Here is a 16,053-nt window from a genome sequence, read left to right on the forward strand (position 1 = left end):
TTCCTCGCCTCTTTAGAGTAAATTCCAGGTTTAACTGTGTTACATAAGATAAATTGAACTTGGATTTTGGGGCATATGTACCCCTGTGGCTGCTCTGGGTATAATAAACCCTGAAACTGAATATGTGGGTAAGAAGGTCTCCAGAAAGCCACATGGGCACTGACTAAATCAGTTTTGGAAGCCGTATGTCTCTATTTTCACAACACTGTATCAGAGCCAATATCCTCGCACTTTAAACATACATTAAACTCATACCTGTTTCTGAGCATGTGCTGGTAAGTGTTAAGCTGTTCTGTATGGGCTTATCCCTGGAATATCTGAAAAATTCAACAGTACATTAATTTTCTCCATGTAGGCATCTTTGGAAATGGAGAATAGGTTCTCCATTTCTCATAACAGTCACGGTCCTTTTCAGCATCAAATATAATTTGGATTCACCTTTCCCAGGTTTCAGTAACAACAGAGGACACTGCACACCATTTAAGGACTTGTTACTGTAACATTCCGTTTAAGGAAGGAGTTTCTGTTCTTTTTAGTATTATATTTCTGAGAAAAGGAGTTAGCCATATAAAATAGTTTACCTTTGAAAGTTTAATTTACTACATAACTGTGGTAGATTATCCATGTTTCAAAAAGCAAAGATATTGCAATGACATTTGAAGTAAAAATTATGGTGGGTGGTAAGCAAGGTTTTTTTATATTTTATTTTGGCCTTCTCTAATGAGCATATAAGAGAGCTGTCAGACTTCAAATATTAAATGCAATAAGATTATGCAGAATTTCATTGCAAATTATTATACCTTAGTTGTCTAATATAGGAAAGAAATAAACAAAAAAAATTTCAGTTTCTGTTGAAAAAAATAGTTTTAATTTCTTCTTTCCAGGATATAAAGTCTTTTTTGACAAGCACTTTTTATATATCAGCTTTCCTCATGTATATTGTATTTTTTCCACAGATATATGCTGTGCTTGTCTTGTGACTTAAAAGGAGAAGTAATGTTTGGTAGGTAGATCTGAGATGCAAGAATAAAGGGTCAAATTTCAAAAACCCACTTGTTTTAAAGGTTAATCTTTTAATAATTAAATGTAAAATTATTAATAAACACAACTGTATTTTCCTGAAATGCAAATTATCACTGAACATTAGCACAAACTTTATATAAATGATGTATTTCTAAATAGTTTATTGAGATTGTAAGAGAAGGTCAAAAGCTGTTTTAATTAGTAGTTCATTATTAGAGTCAAAAAGGTTGATCTTAAATGCAGCTTTCAAGCCACAGTAAGATTAGGAAGTATGTGTTTTCTCTGTAAAATCTTTGTAAGATCAGCTACAAAAAATAATTGGTAAAACATAAACAAATGTATAAGACAACTTTTCGTGCATTCTGTAAACTGCTCAGAGCATTTTTTCAATGTAGTTGTTTAAATCATCTAAACATAGTGTAGTCCAGTGGACTCAGATTACATATATTTTACAGAAACAGGGCATATATATAATTACTGGAAGAAAATTATGTGTGAGGTAACTGCCTAATAGGATAGCAGGTTGAATTTCTTGCTAAATAGAACATATCTGTTCAGTTCTCCTTTGCTTTAGGGTAATGTTGCAGTGTTACTAGCTTGTGGTATAGAAACAAACACACAAGATGGCAATAGTTTTTTTCTTTTAACCTGTAAATACAAAGAAGCTCAAACACAATAAAAATAACGCACCTGACTGTCTTAAGTATGACACCACTGCCTTATGTTGGTTTGCTGTTTCTGGTGGCAATACTCATGCTGAGACAAAGTCAGTACAATTACTCTAGTCAGGCCCTGGCTACACCAGCTTTTCTACTCACAGAAACTTGCAAACTTCCCATCAAGTGCAGAGGTCTTTAATAATCCCTAAGACATAATAGTCACATATAGTCTCTCTGAGAGAGCCATCCTCTGGGCTATGATTTTGTTACAAGTAAAGAATCAGTGTTGTTCCAGTCAGATGGCTGGCATAATGCTCTGTGTTAAGAATTCTATCAGATGTACACATAGGCTTTTCCACAAAAAATACTCTTTGATCTCACATCCAAGAAAGACAAAATGATTGCTAATTCAGCCACAACATTTTAAAGCGCTCGGCAAAACTGGCCATTGCAATGGAGGTTTTTCTGTGCAAAGAATAATCATGCAGAAAAAGAAATACAGAGAACCTATTATTATATCTAAACAGTCACTAGGTAGCTTAAAAGACGAAACCAGCATCAAGACTTATATGTATTTTCACAGCTAATGAAGGTTAACCACTCAGCTTTCATTATGCATATTAATTTCCTTCTGAAAAAAAATTAACTCTGTTGTTTATCACTCACATGTTTCCTGCTGACTACTGAAAGTGTACTGCATCCATACTGCATTCTTTGAAAATATTTTCTTCAACTAGTTGGCACCAGGAAAGGTTTAGAAGAACCCATAATAGAGGTGTCATTGGCTGCATGTTAAGGAACACATACTAGAAAGGATCAAACAGTTTCCACTTTGGAAAGGTTAAAAAAGATGTGGAGTGATACAGAGAAGGGTCATGAAAATTATCAGAGGGACAGAGCACCTCTCCTATGAAGACAGTCTAAGAGAGCTAGGGCTGTTCAGCTCAGGGAAGCAAAGGTTCTAGGAAGACCTTACAGTGGCTTTTCAGTACCTAAGCAGGGCCTATAAAAAGGCAGGTGAGGGACTTTTTAGCAGGACCTGTTGCAATATGACAAGGTATAATGGTTTTAAACTAAAAGAAAGTTAATTTAGATAAGATAAAAGGAACAAGTTTTTTACAGTGAGAGTGGTGAGATTACTGGACTATGTTGCCCAGAGATGTGATGGAACACTTCCCCTTCCTGAAAGTGTTCAAGGTCACGTTGGACAGGGATCTGAGACACCGGATCCAAACCAATTCAAACTTTCATATGATTCTATGATTTTACAGCTTTTATTTACTAAATGTCAAAATTAGTCAAAGAAATACTGAGACCACTTCACCCCTTGTGAAAGGGAATGAGGTTTAGCTTTATTATTTTAAAAATATAAGTTACTGTTAAAAGCAAATTTGGCATGCACTTCAGACACACTAATCTCAAAAGACACATTTTATAGAATCAAAAAAATATAAAAATCCAGAAAGATACTGCTAAGAGATGAATTGGCAAAATATGCCATTTATCCTGCAAAATTGTCACTTGTGACACATTAGTAACATGCAGTGATTGTTGTGTGTTATGGGAATGGTCCGCTAATTAGTTTTGTCATTAAAATTCATTTAAAACCATTTTGTTCTTGATATTTCTTAATTATTCCAATGGCACATTCCAATGGCTCCAGATGGCTTGGAGCAGGATAAATAGCACTGAGAAACTTTCCCAATATCAACCTAGTCTGATTGTTAATATCATTCATGCAATATTCAGTTTTTCTATATTAATTTCAGTATAATTAAGTAACAAAAGATAAGAAATTCCTTTGGTGATGTTTTGAGCTTCAACTGCAAAGATGTGCAGTCAGAAAAATCATCAATATCAAAGTCTGAATAGGGAACAAATTTCTACTGGAAGATTAGGAAATGGTTTGATTCCTTACTGCCTTATTCATGTTGAAAATTTAAAACTGATATGACCATATTTTTCTTTCAAAAAAATGTTTTCAACTAACCTACCCAGTAACAATTGTATTGAAATGTTGAACCACATTCTATCTTCAAATCTAAAGGTATTTTGCATTAGTTATAACAGTAAGTGGAAATCTATCAAAAATCTAAGCCTCTATGAGGCAGACAGAGTGGTCTGGTCACCAACTTTTGATAGGCACAAAGGTGCTTTGGCTGAGGTAACCAACATAAGGTAGATTTATATAAGGTAGAGACATAAGGTAGATTTAAATTAGTAAGTGCATTGTTAACCCAATTTTCTTTCTCTCAAATGCTTTCACAACTATCATTGTGTTTATACTGTCATTATCCCAAGGTTGACAGGAACTTTTTCAGAGTATGGAGAAACACACAGATTTACTCATTCTTGAAAACACTTGAAGAGAAGTTGAGCTATAATTTTCTTATCTGTTTTCCAGCTGCTTCAAGAAATGACTCATCTATGTGATGACCCGATTTTATGTCTTCCTCAAAGAAAACAGGAACCTCAAATGTCATTGTATTCGAAAGCTTTCTGGTTGAACAATTTCAATGGACCAGCACCATTTTTCACCTGAGCACAGAAAAGGACTTCTGAAAAGGACTATGATTCTATGACTTCTGCAACAAGACATCTCAAAAAATGATGATTTTGAGAGGAGTGTCTAAGAAATTACAGTTTGAGGAAAAAGAGGCAATGCAAGGAAACACACACACAAAAACAACAGGTTGATACCTTTTCCAATCTCGTAAGTTATCCATGGTTTGAATATACTGAGAGAAAAAGTAAGAATTATAAGAAAGCTTATTTGCATTAATAGAAGTATAAATAAGGGAAGTTTTAAATAGTAATTAAAGTAAGTTTAGTAAAAAATGCTAAAGACTGGTAGACACTATAACGAAAGTAGGATATCAGCTCTGGATCTAATATGTTATAAAGATGATATTGCTAATATTTTGACAGTTATTCTAAAGTGCACAAATATTTCATGTTCCAGATATTATTTAGCTGTTTAGGCCACAGACTCGTTTTTGAAATTTCTTTCAAGAATTTAATGAATTAAATAAAAATACAATGCAAGTTTTCTGGGGGAAAAAAAAAAAAAAGACTGGAGATAGAAATGGCGGTTCTCAGTAATTTTAATGACCAGATTAAATAAAACTGCTGATGAGGAACAAGAGGCATATCAAGTAGAAAAAAAGAGGTTTTGTCTTTTTTATGAAATGAAGTTTCTATATAAACTATTGGGCCAGCCCGAGCTACATTTTCAGAGTTTCAGAATGATAGTAACAGCTGTTTCAGTTAAAAAAGAAAGAAGAAGCCCAGGAGGAATCCACAGACAAAGAGTTCTCTTTTCTATTTTCTCTGCTTCAAAACATTCAGGAATGCATCTGAGACCTACAAGATAGGGAAACAGGTATTAAGTCAAATAGTGAATCAGTGGTAGACCATATTCCTCTAAGAAGTTTTAGCTAGTGACCTTTGAGAGAAAGCTTTAGAATAAAATGACTAGACCTTTAAATGGGGTTTTATGTTTATTAGCTGACATCCAGACTTCAGGATGTGATGGCTTTCCTTCCATGCAAAGCATGGATCTTACTAAAAAATCTTAAGCTCAGATACACAGCTACTTATTTCACTATCTCAACCATATTTTTTTAACAAAGACTACCTATTGATATTCCTTTTTCAGCAAGAACTACTGAAACACAAATATTACCTCAGGATTAATAGCAAATTAGATGCAACACCTGAATTCTGGAGCACATTATATCTTACTAGATATTGATGTCAGCAAAGCAACACTGACAAAGTTACTCATTTCAAGTATAACCTAACATTCTGCTACCGTTTCTCCAGCCATCTAGAATCACAAAAAACAGAAGACTTGCTGTGACAATGGAGGATAAAAAATGGCCCCTCATCTGTCTGAAACAGAACATTACACCTGGGAAAGAAAGTCAACAGGGTAACAGGTACTTGAACTAAACATGTGGTAACCCATTAGACATTTTCAAAACTGAGCCACTGACTTCTGAGTATACCAAGTCTACTGCAAAACAGAAGAGCTAGAGCCAGATGAAAAGTCCAGAAATTTATAAAGAGGATAGATGCTGACTTTTGAGGAAAAATGAAAAGTTATAAAATCCATGGAAAATTATCTGGACTTTTTTTGGAGCTAGTTCTTTTGAAAACTAAAAATGTTATCTGAATCTAATTGAGTTTTTTTCTTTTGGTGAGATGGAATGGCACAGTACTAAGAGAGAATTAATGAGGCCTATTTAACCAGCTAAACCATGTCAACCATTCTTCAGCTTCTGACGTGCTCAGTATAAACAAAAATTATAAGAAAGGACACAATTAATCAAAGATAATTTTGGCAGTCAGTTGTTAATGTAACTATGCAGGTCAAGGTTTGTTAACCAGTCTGTCTCCCAAAAACCCATTACGTCAGTAAAGGAAATCAAAGAGGACAGTTATCTTTGGGTTTTATGCCTTTTTTTTTCCTTTTATCTATGTTAAACTTACAAATATTGCAGACTTGAAGAGCTCTACTTAAGCAGACCTGGTGGGGAGATGATCACAAACAAAATAACACTAAGCTCAGGGTTATTTTTAAGGCAGCTTTTGGAAACTACTACCTTGCATTTGTTGCTCTGACTTGTGTTTCCATGGAAGCAGGACTAGACATGGACACAGCCACTAGCAGATGAGGTAATTTCAGCTGCCAGTTTTTGGTTCTCAGTTCTGTTTCCATGACAACCAGTGCTGGAGCCCTGAAAAGGAGGTGAGGTATTTAAAACACTACAGTACTCTTAATAAATATCTCCTTGCTGTGCGTGTAAACAGAGACCTCTTACATCTCCAGTACAAAAATACTACTCAAAATAGCAGTGAAAATACATCTTGATATCAATTACTACTATTTCCCTGGTCAGGTTTCAAGGAGAAAAAATGGGTGGTTTCTGAAAGCTGGTTCCATCCTGACATCCAAGAGGCGGGGGATGGTTGTTCTCTTCTTTCAAAATGAAAATAAGGATAGACAAAGATGCTGTTCTAAATATATGTTATTGTTTCACAAGGAAAACATAATTCCTTTCTATATTTGGTGCCATTTTGCTATAAGAAATGAAACAAAGTCCTCTTGAAAAAAAATGACAATATGGCAGATGGTAGACTGAACAACTGAAGATGGTTCTCAGATGGTGCACAGAAATTTTGGGACAGCAGCTGCCCTTTTCCTGGGTTAAATCTTTCACATTTTTTAACTACCTACATACATCTTTGATCTCGTGAATAGATATGTGTAGGCATGGGCAACCTGCTTTTGTCTGCAGTCTTTAGAGGAAGGGTAGAGAGCTATCAGTTCCCTTGCCAGCAGGTACATATTACAGGAGGCAGTTTTATACGAGTTATAAGCTCGTTCTAATCCAGACTGCAGTATGAGTTTGTTCCCCTCCCTTATGCAAGCCACTTGAGCTAGAGAGAATTCAAAAGAGGAGGAAAAGAAAAATCTGATAATCTTATTAAGAAGAGAAGCTTTAATATGGCACCTCTGAGAGAAAGGGGAGGTGGATTTGGGTGTGTAAATTGCTATATGAAAGCAGTAATACACATTGTGCAGAGGTTGCGCTGTCCCATCTCAGAAAACTGAAAACCCATTCCTGGTGCAACTTACAGGAAAAGGAAAAAGAAGGGCTGATATGCTGAATAAATGTCACCTGTCAGACAAACCTACAGTACTGTAGAAACAACATTGTCTCTACTATACTCTTGGCTTATGCCAAGAGAAAATTGCAGAAGCTTGGTCTTAGTGAGGAAGCAGACAGCTAATAAAATTCGAATAATAAGCCTAAAAGCAAATATTAAAACCAGATTATCAAAAGACAGCACAAAAATTGGTACTAGAATTCAGAACAAAGCTGTGCTTGTACTCCTCTGTCTTCCAGAGGTGCCTAATTATCATAATACAAGGATGACACAGGCTAATGAAGTTTGTCCACGTTTTCTCACATTGTGAAAACTCCAGTTTCAAACTTTCCTGATATAAATCAAACCTACTAGTGACTCTTACAGGATGAAAGTTGATCAGATAGGTTCACAAGTTAATGAACTCGTGAAGTCTTAATTCAATCTTTTATATATATTCACAAAATATACAATACTCTTTTAAGAAACTAATTACATTTTAACAAAGGAGTTCTTGAAGATGATTGTGTGTTCGGTCAAGTCAATGAATGTATTTTCTTTGGTGGGAAAGTATAAACAGTTGGAAATATATACATAAAATGTTATTCAAAGAAATTGACATGTGCAAGAAACCTGGGGTGAAGAATGGATTTCCCTTGCTCCTACTTGAGAATTGCTGCTAATGCAGTTATAACTGTCTGGCCACTGCACCTACCACAGAAGACTGGGACTTCAACAGTGGTAAGAAAACCTACCAAGGATTCTCAGAACTTACCAACTCAAAAACATCAAAGCATTGGAAACATGGCCAATGTTAAGGATGTATTACTTGATTTTGTCTAAGAAATAAATCATTCACTGTGTTTTTGCATGTCTGTAGAGAGGATCATCCTACCCATTGCCAGTCTCTTTATAGGCTTTTAGTAGCCATCATACTGTTTGAGTCCCTATGGAGACTGTCATCCCCTTGAAATATTCGAACAAAATTGAACAAGGATAAGGAAAAAACAGACACATTTTTATCCTTATGGTATTTTTAACTTAAGAGAAATAATATTAAAGTCATCAGTCCAAGCTGCAATATCTTTCCATCATAGGGAGAAAAATCTTGTAATGCTCAAGAAAGAATTATGCAGAGAGAAAAAGTCAAAACAAAGTATTAATTTTTTAAATAATGAGAAAATTACAGGTTAGGAGCCAGGTCCTTAAGTATGACAAGTGTCACAAGAAAGAGGGGGTGATTCACCTGACCCTTAGTGTGGGGAGATTTTCTCAACCCTCAGTGATTTATTTGTCAATGCCCTAGGGAAGCTGAAACCCTTATGCTTGACTGGTCTAACAGCATTCCAAAAGGGGACACTTCACTGAACAGATTCACAAGATTGGAGCGTGATTTGACTGCCCTTTCCAGAGAGACTAAACCAACAGCATGGAGACCCCTCAGTGAGTCTTCCCAATGTGCTATCTGCTGCCAGCAACTGTTAGCACTTATAAAGGACTCACCTAACTGTTTATGGAATAACACTATTGACAGGCTAATAAGGTTTGTGGGTTGCCAGAATTAGCATTTGACTGCAAAGATGTGTTTAAAGTAACCTACTGTACTATAAAGCAAGCAGAAGCTCTAATCCTAATAGCAGCATCTTACATGTTCCCCTCCCTGCAGGGATTTCTATGGAGAGAGGCTGTGGCATCTCCACTCCACCCTCTGTTCCAGCCCCAGTAGCAGGTGCTTATCTTTGTATGGGGAATCTTTGTGGGGTGTGTCAACTGTGTTCCATCCAGGGAGATACAGAGGCATTTTACCCTATATTTCTTAGTCTCTTCTAATTTTTAACCCTAGCCATCTTCCCACAACAAGATTACAGAGAAACCAGAATTACATCGATAAGTACTGTATTAGTGTTAGAAACTGCACCAGAAAAAGCCCGGGCATCCTTGCATTTGCCATAGAACTTTTACATGTACAGGAGGGAAATGCATCAACAAGAAAAAGGTCAATGCCTATATCCTTGAAATAACACTCTTAGTCTTGCTTGCAGGCACAAGCAGGCTGAAAACAAGCCATTGTTGAGTATACCAAGGAACAAAAGCAAATGCTGCTGGGAATTCAGTGGTATGGGGTGAAGACAACAGTACTTGGCAATGTTGTTTGAGGTTAGTGTAGAGTACGACTTTACTACAACACAGAAAGATCTGTGGAACAGGAGGCACAGTCCATCACCATGAACAGCTTTACAGCTTTGACAGAAAGCTCCAGGAAATACAGAAATGCGCTGACCAGTTTTATGAGTGCAACTAGATGAAACAGTTCTTACTCTAGTTTTTGCCAGGTCTCAAAACAAGACAGTCAAAAAAGGTTTCCCACATGCTGAACCAGAGATAAGCTGTGTATGACAGTTAACTAAATTGTTTATATGGGATCAGACAGAAATCTCAGAAGCCTGAAGTGCTGTATTTATCACATCTGCCTATAGAAGCAGGCCCATGGAGGGCACATGAGGATGAGTCAAGCCTGAAGATAGTGTAATGATCAGTACCTGCTCTTAGACACACAGAGGGGAGATTACACAACAAAAATTCCACGTTTAACTCCTAATCTGGGTCAGAAGAGAACAGTTTTCTTCTACTTACTTAAGATTATGCTCTTACTTGCAGCTGATTATTTCTTCAACTTCTGAAAGGTACACCATGGGAGACAGATTTAAAGCAGTCAAAGGAATGTGGGTAAGAATTTCTTTCTGCAAAATCAGAAGAGGAAAGTGGTAATAGAGATGATGTCAACTAAAGCCACAGAAAAATTAAATTAAACAGGTAAATTATTCTGTCCATACTGGATCACTTCAGCATATTTTTCCATGTGCCAGCTAGCAAGAAACACACATGACAAAGGGAAGGAGAACCATGCTTCACTTCCCCGTAAATCCTTTTCACTCTAGTGGAGAAATGCAACTCAGAACAACCGGGTTGTCACTGCTAATATAAAACTGCGACTAAATCACCAAGTAGTTACACAAGAAATTTCAAAAGACAGAAAACCAGATGGTCCCAGGTCACAAAAGACAACTGCAGGTGATTGTACATTGCAAAACGGTGTAGAAATTCTGTGAAGATACATTCTTACATGAATTTAAACCTGCTTAACAATTTTTGAATAAGAAAGGTAGAAAGCAAATTGAAGAACAGCTGATTCTATAAATTTAAAAAGTGGAAAATAGGAAATGTAAGGAAAGGGAAGGAAAATCATGCAAAATGTGCAGCCACATTTGGATTTATCAGTTATTTGTTGCAGTTAGAGATAAACTAAAAGTATTTCGGTTCAATTCTGAGTCCAACATTGAGAGAGTGCAATTAAAAATCCATAGCAGTAATAATGATTATGGTCAAACTTCTACCATGTTTGATCATGACTATGATTCTTTTGACTTATATGTTGTGAGTAAGCACTGTTTCAGGGGTCAAAGAACACCTTTTTTAAACTAAAATACTATTAGCCATTATTCTTTTAAATAATATTTTAAAATTCATATATTCCATTTTTTGCATTCTCTTCATTGGATCATAAAAAGTGGAACAGTTCATTAAAACTACAATCTTTCCCAAAAGAAATAGTAGAAAGAATTTTAGAATTTTCTCTTTGCTGTCATAACTTAAAAGCAAATAATCAGCTGTCAACATCCCAGACAAAAAGGAAAGTATAATCCTTTTATTAGGACAGATAGGTGGAATTCTATGTGTTAAAATCATGAAATAGAAAAGATGATCTTTTGTTTCTGTAGTTCCTTGTCAGGAATCAGAAACCAAGCTGACAGGAAAGATATGTTTTTTGCAATGCTTCAAGTTCATGTCTTAATAAAATCCCATTTCAGTCTTTTAGGTTGTCAGTAGTTGTGGTAGTATCATACTGAAAGGATTACTGAATGTTAGTCATCCAAAGAGAGCTTTAGGCCTCATTCCTACAGAGCAACAACTAGAAGTAAGAGCTGAGTCATGTAACCATGTCTTCTTGCAAGATCGCCAAGTCCTGTAACTTATGTTGAGTGCCTGTAAGCCCTAAGCAAAAGAAACAGGTTCCTTTATCAGGAAAAACAGTGCATTTGAAAGTTATACTTTTCTGTCTTAATTAAAAGTAATATGTTGATAACACTGAAAAGCAAAATGTTTTCCTCAAAAAAGGTTCCATACTATAGGAGTCATGTGTATGCCTCCCCACACCAAAATTTCCTTCTTTCTATAGTGGTTTCAAGTTTCAAGCAGCTTGAGGACACTCCATTATCACAGACTGATTTGTTTTATGCAGTCAATTCAGATTTTTTAATACAAATTATGTCTCTTAAATATTGATGGTACAGATTTATTTCTTACACATTTTCAATTTTCGGTTTTATCAGGAAATCCAGAAATTAAAGCAAAGTCAGATTCATGACTCTGCACCCCTGGCTATTGCAAAACAAAAGTGATCAGACCACATACCTAATTTTGTACTTGTAGGGTTGCTGTATATCAGAATTCACCTGTGTAAGGCAACTTTCAGACATTGCTGTGTCTAACAATAAAAGAATTTCCTGTAACAACTGTTCCAGAAACAAAAATTCACTGAAAAAGATGGATTTCTCAACATACACATATTAAATTACTGCATTTGAAATACTTAAAAAATCAGATTAGTACTAGTTAATATTTTTATTTTCTACTTTAGAGATAATCTTATTTTGTTTCAAATATTCAATTAATTTTATAATTTATCTTAGAAACATTATTCTCAAAACTATTTTTTCCTGTTCTCAGTGGTTTTATACTTTACTTATTTTTATCAGCTTTCTAATTTGCTACAAACCTTAAAATTATTTTGTTTTCATTCTTAACCATTGTGAACAAGTTTATTTTGAAATATAAGACTTTAAAGTGAACAGAATGAATCTTTTTTGTCTGGCGGTAATGTCTTCTGTCATCTTCCTGTAGCTTACATGGAGGAGCCAAAATGGCCTCTTTTAGTGTTGCTTTTTAAAGAGAAATTAAAGAAGATGGCATGAGAAAGTGTCCACACATAATATACTGTGAAGTCCCCTAATGTCTATCATTATTCTTATTTACCTTTGATCTCTTGCAGTCAGTTTTCTGAAGAAAAATTTTCCACTTGTTAATGGCCAAAGAACTAAATGGAGTTTTAGATATACATTTATTTTAAATTTGTGGTTTATGTATGTACATATCAACTTTACATTACCTAAAGTTCTGAAAATTTATGCTGGATACTCTGCAGAGCAGTTCTCTTGGAGAGATTACTTTCATTTTATATTTGGACTTCTAGAGCTGATTGGGTGACAGTTTTCCTTACATCCAAAATATTTCAGATACCCAAAATTGCTAACCAAGTAGCAGTATTTTTCTTTATATTTTCATGGGAAAAGAAAGAAGTACTCCATTCCAAAACAGCCAGTAGTTTTAAAACATTCATGTAGTGAATGCAAGAACAAATCCCTGCCATGTCCATTTCAACAGAGAAATTTGCAGATCTTGTCATAATGCCTGACATTTTCCAAACCCATGACTGTTTGACTGTTTTATACAATAAACGAGATCTAAGGAGATCAGCTGCTAATAAAGATTATGCATCTGTACGCTGAAAACCAAGACTCAAGTCTCCTACACAAGTCTCCCTTCCTAAGAGAAGACTCCAGCCAGAATGTTGGTGGTGGACTGAAAAAGACCCTTTTCTCACAGTGCCAGCATCTATTTTTGATTTTACTGTATAATTCCATCCTACACTTGGGACTTCTTTTGCTAGAGCTTTTTTTTTTTGATGTTCTGCATTTTTTTCACTATCATATTCCTTCTGAAACAAGACATAAAAAGGAGAAAGATAAACAGAAAAGTAAAAACCAAAAGAATCAGTTGCTTTAGTACACCTAAACATAACATTACTCAGCATAACACAAGGAAACTATGATCTTCAACATTTCATATTCCTTTAAGTATGATCTGAAACATAAGTATTTATGACTGAATTATTGTAGATTGCGTAAACCAGAAAGAACAAAAGAAATGTAATACAGATTTGAATAAAGATGCAAATATTCAAAATTTTCTTGTAATAAAAATTTATTGTTCTTTATTGACATAAGCAGCATCACTTGCAATACAATACCACGTTTCTCCTGGGAATGTTTCAGAAATTTCTGTGGGACTGAAAAGAAGTCAGACAAGGGAGATTTCTGGGTCACTGACTTCAATTCCAGTTATTGTAAGTACCTATACATTATAATAAGTTTTAAAAAGATGAAGGTTTAATCTAAAAATGTGTTACTTCTTTTAGTACATCAGCTCATACTTAATTGCACCATAACCTCTATGGTTTAATGACTGTCTTTTAATTTCCAACCTACATCTATTAAGGGAATTTATATCCATTTCATTCTGTGATATTACAATTTTTATTTAAGAATATATTATCTGTCTGTAGTGCTTGTCTTCCTGGTGTTTCTAGTACACACTGTGAAGAGAATCAGTAAATTTTAGAATATTCAGTTCTATGGCTATAAAAATTAATGCCATACACAGTAAAACAATATTGGGTAATCCTGAGTGTTTCTAAATCACTTGTGAAAAGTTGTGAAAAGTTCTAAGTACTTTTAACTCCTGATGAAAAAGAATCAGGAATAGAGAATGTCTGTCTTCTTGCATAATCAAACCCTCTTGGAGTATTAAACATGGAGCTGAACTGCAATATAACATCTAGGAAAGAACTATACTTAAATGCTTCCAAGTTAATAAAATATTTGCATATGATATTCCAATGGTACTCTGTTTCTCGTTTATATAAAAAAGAGTTTGTAGTTCTGTAGGAAACATAATTTTTCTTGACAAATTTTTAAAGTCAAATCACAGATGTTTATGTGGTTTCATGGATGTTACCAGCTCACTATAGAACCTTTTTTTGTGGTTTCATGGTTGCACACTCAAAGTCACATCAGCTCTAGTACAGGAACTATGTTGTCCAGGTTGTAATTGCCAGACAAGTGCTGCTACCTGATGATCTTTCCCTACTTACAGGCTCCTAGTTCTGGCTACACTTAATTCTTTGCGATGAACAACGATCTTGGCCTACTGCAGTTGTATGAAGGGACCTATGGCATTTGTCCAAGGGTCCAGTCATAAAACCTAGCATGAGGGAGTCAGACTTGAAGCAGTTCAGGGAGGATGTGGAGAAAGGTAGATTTTTTTCTGAGCAACAGAGTAGAGAAATACTCTGTTCTTCCAAATATGGTGCTTCCTGCACCTTTGTAAATCCTGCACTTTTGTGAAAACAGTAACACATTGCAATGTGTGTTGATGTGAGACATGGGCTTAGAATATATGAGAATGAAAACTGCTTTTCCGGTAGTTAGGAAACACTCAGGAAACACCAAATACACCAGCAATTGATGTTTTTATCCCCAAAGAAAGGGTTACCATCTTTGAGAAAAGTAATGCTGTCACTGTGAAAGCAGGCTGTCTAACTTAATGCTTGTTTGTCACTGTAAATTCAGATCAAAATGAACAGCTCTTTCCACTGCTGTGTTTTCTGCAAAGCTCATGAACCTGACATACCAGTCCTAGTGCCCTTATAGAAAGTTCCCTGAGTGCATCATGTGTCATTCAGTGTACATGCAGTACACACAGCAGAGAAACTTACAGAGTGGTGTCCACTAGTTTTGGAAATGCCATTTGCTTTCTATTGTGTATTCTAAATTTGTCAGAAACCTTACAAGTTTTCAAAAACAAATTGAAAAACCAAACAAATTCTTGCACATGACATGCATTAAATGGCTCAGAGTCAAGGCAGTCAAAATTCAGGGGAGTTTAAACGACATATACACAGGAGAGGTTTCTTGATTCTGGAGGGGATCAGAAAAAGGACAAAAATAAGTCTGTGATCAGTAGATGATCTGCTCAGATGCTGGATTGTCCTCTGGGATCTTTAGTTAATGGAAAGGCCACAAATTAAAAATAGCTAGTCCACCATAATGTGTTCTGGGGAGAGTTTCAGAAAAGTCTGATGGAGTGTCTCTCACATGCTTCCCATTGTAAGGCATCTACTTACACGACAGGTGATTTAACTAGGAGACAAATTCTCCTGAGAAAGGGTACAGCAGAGTGGAGTAACTGTGCTATTTAAATTAATACACTGACGGTATTTTGTGGAGTGGTAGACAAGGCTATATCCAATGGTTTGCATCTTGCATCTCGCTTCCTATTTAAGAAAGAGTTGAAGTTCTGTGGTATTTTCTAAGCTTTGAAAACTACTATAATGCAAACCATATCATGTAGCAAAGCTGCATCATCTCAGAAATAAAGTCAGAAGACAATATGTAACCCAAAGCATAGAAATGTCAGCACCGCTAATATGGAACAGGTAAAAGGAAGTGGAGGGGGAACATTTAAGAAATATTCATAAGTATTACAAATAGAACATTTGATATGTGTAATCAATCCCAGGACATTATATAACTGCCTCTCTTTAATCTCAAATAAAAGTTGCTATTAAAAATAGCAACTTTATAATTTTTTATATAAAAAAATCAATACACCATATGGAATATATTCTGAAAATACCAATTTTTATGTTGTGTTTAATCAGAAAGTCCACACTCTCATAGATTTCAAGGCCATAATGTGTCATTCATGATCATCTCATCACAACTCCTTTGTGCGCAGGTTTGCAGATTTTCTCATG

The 16,053-nt window shown here is 35.3% G+C and overlaps 1 long non-coding RNA gene across 1 annotated transcript; it reads right to left on the reverse strand.

The window, feature by feature from the left end:
- Positions 1-4,976: 4,976 nt before the first annotated feature.
- Positions 4,977-6,378, reverse strand: LOC116786393. The gene is made up of 2 exons (XR_004356911.1): positions 6,290-6,378; positions 4,977-5,045 (listed from the first exon to the last, which is right to left on the reverse strand). It is a non-coding gene; the product is annotated as an uncharacterized LOC116786393 (long non-coding RNA).
- Between the last annotated feature and the right edge of the window lie 9,675 nt (positions 6,379-16,053).

Source organism: Chiroxiphia lanceolata, chromosome 4, assembly GCF_009829145.1.
Source record: "Chiroxiphia lanceolata isolate bChiLan1 chromosome 4, bChiLan1.pri, whole genome shotgun sequence".
Classification (NCBI taxonomy): domain Eukaryota; kingdom Metazoa; phylum Chordata; class Aves; order Passeriformes; family Pipridae; genus Chiroxiphia; species Chiroxiphia lanceolata.